Raw genomic sequence first — 2,357 nt, 5'->3', positions numbered from 1 at the left:
ATTTTATTTGGCATAAACGTGTGAGAATAATAGACATTTTGAAAAGCGGGAGTAGGATTGGGGCACCTGAGTGGCTCAGTCAGTTGAGTCTGACTCTTGATTATGGCTCAGGTCGTGATCTCGAGATTGTGGGATCAAGCTCCGTTTCAGGCTCTGAGCTCAGCACAGAATCTGCTGGAGATTCTTTCTTTCTCCCTCTCCCTCTGCCCCTCTCCCTGCTCGTGCACTCTCTCTAAATAAATAAATTAATTAAAAAGAGTAGGGTTAAAATTAAAGATAATATGGCCTTTAAAAAAGTAAAGAGGAGATAATCGTCATATCAGATATCAAAAAGTATTAAAAATATACTGATTAAAAATAGAGGCATGGTGACTATAGTTAATGGTACTGTATTATATATGTGAAAGTTGCCAAGAGAGTAGATCTTAAAAGCTCTATCCAAGAAAAAATACTTGTAACTATGTGTGGTGATGGATATTGACTAGACTTATTGTGGTGATCATCTCCTAATATATACAGATATTGAGTCATTATGTTGTACATCTGAAACCAATACTATAATGTTGTATGTCAGTTATATCTCAATCAAAAAAGGGAGAAATATATATAGTGCTCGCTTTGGCAGCACATAGACTAAGATTAGAGCGATACAGAGAAGATTAGCATGGCCCCTGAGCAAGGGTGACAAGTTCGTGAAGCGTTCTATATTAAATATGTATATGTGTGGGGGCGCCTGGGTGGCTCAGTTGGTTAAGCGACTGCCTTCGGCTCAGGTCATGATCCTGGAGTCCCTGGATCGAGTCCCGCATCAGGCTCCCTGCTGGGCGGGGAGTCTGCTTCTCCCTCTGACCCTCCCCCCTCTCATGTACTCCCTCTCTCCCATTCTCTCTCTCTCAAATAAAAATAAATAAAATCTTTAAAAAAAATATGTATATGTGTGTGTGTGTGTGTGTATGTCTGTGACCCCCAGGCCCCTCTCACTCTTATCTACCTCCATTCTTTTTTTTTTTAAGATTTTATTTATTTATTTGACAGACAGAGAGAGAGAGAGAGCACAGCAGGGGGAGTGGCAGAGAGAGAGGGAGAAGCAGGCTCCCCGATGAGGGGATCGATCCCAGGACTCTGGGATCGTGACCTGAGCCCAAGGCAGATGCTTAACCGACTGAGCCACCCAAGCACCCTGACTACCTCCATTCTTGATGGGGAGGTTTTGGTGCCCCTGAGAGGCCCCTGGGAATAGACAGGTACGTTTATCTCCTTTGTACAGGGTAGGGAAGATTGCCTCCACCCTCTACCTATGTAATGGGCACTTGGGGATGGGGCAGACGTTAATCCGAGAAACGAGGGCCTGACAGCCTCCACCGTGGAACATATCATCCATCTGGCACCCCCCGCCCCCGCCTCCGTGCCATTTTGTTGTTCGTGCTCATGTTTCTTTTTGCAGTTTCTTTCCTGCATGTCTTTGTTCCTAAGGAATAAAACTGTTACTGGACCTAGAAAAAAAATGTCACAGACATATATATATATATGTATATAGGTACTTCTGCTGCCAGTTTCCTTCTCTCCCTAGACCTAAGAATTGGGAGGAACAGTGAGAAAGAATCAAACAAATAAATATAAAATCTGCTGCTCTGCCCTGCACTCTATTTCCTAGCATTCCAAGTATAAAACCAGCTCTCTCACATCAGGTACAGAAGTGAGAGGGAACTGGATATTATCTTAAGAAAAGTACTGACAAACTGATTCCTTCCCCCCCCCCCCGTAATATGGGGAGAACTTTAAAATTTTGTATAAATGAAATAAACATTTTTATTATTTTCTTTGAGCACTAAATTTCATAGATATATAGTGTGTATTTTACCAAACTGGCAACTGAAAACTATTAAAAACCAAGTTCTTCTTTTTAAGTTTTTAATTTTAATTCCAGTATAGCTAACATATAGTGTTATATTAGTTTCAGGTGTACAATATAGTAAATTCCATACATCACCCAGTGCTCATCCCAAGCACACTACTTAATCCCCATTTCTTATTTCACCCGTCCCCCGACCCACCTCCCCTCTGGTAACCATCAGTATGTTCTCTATAGTTAAGAGTCTGTTACTCCGTTTGTTTCCCTCTCTCTCTCTTTTGTCCTTTGTTAGTTTGCTTTGTTTCTTTTCTTTTCTTTTTTTTTTTTTAAAGATAGAGAGAGACACAGAGAGAGAGGGAACACAGTCAGGGGAAGCGGGAGAGGGAGAAGCAGGCTTCCGCGGAGCAGGGAGCCCGATGCGGGGCTTGATCCCAGGACCCTGAGATCATGACCTGAGCTGAAGGCAGACGCTTAACGACTGAGCCACCCAGGCGCCCCTAGTTTG

The 2,357-nt window shown here is 42.7% G+C and overlaps 1 non-coding gene across 1 annotated transcript; it reads left to right on the top strand.

Annotated features, from left to right (window-relative positions):
- Positions 1-609: 609 nt before the first annotated feature.
- Positions 610-712, top strand: LOC123840018 (U6 spliceosomal RNA). Its single transcript, XR_006789848.1, has one exon. It is a non-coding gene; the product is annotated as a U6 spliceosomal RNA (small nuclear RNA).
- The last annotated feature ends 1,645 nt before the right edge of the window (positions 713-2,357 follow it).

This window comes from Mirounga angustirostris, unplaced genomic scaffold, assembly GCF_029215605.1.
Source record: "Mirounga angustirostris isolate CCGP_5_RB_7025 unplaced genomic scaffold, mMirAng1.0.hap1 SCAF_3, whole genome shotgun sequence".
In the NCBI taxonomy this organism is placed as follows: Eukaryota; Metazoa; Chordata; class Mammalia; order Carnivora; family Phocidae; genus Mirounga; species Mirounga angustirostris.
Note: the sequence above shows the minus strand (reverse complement) of the source record. Positions and strands in the feature narration are given on the sequence as shown.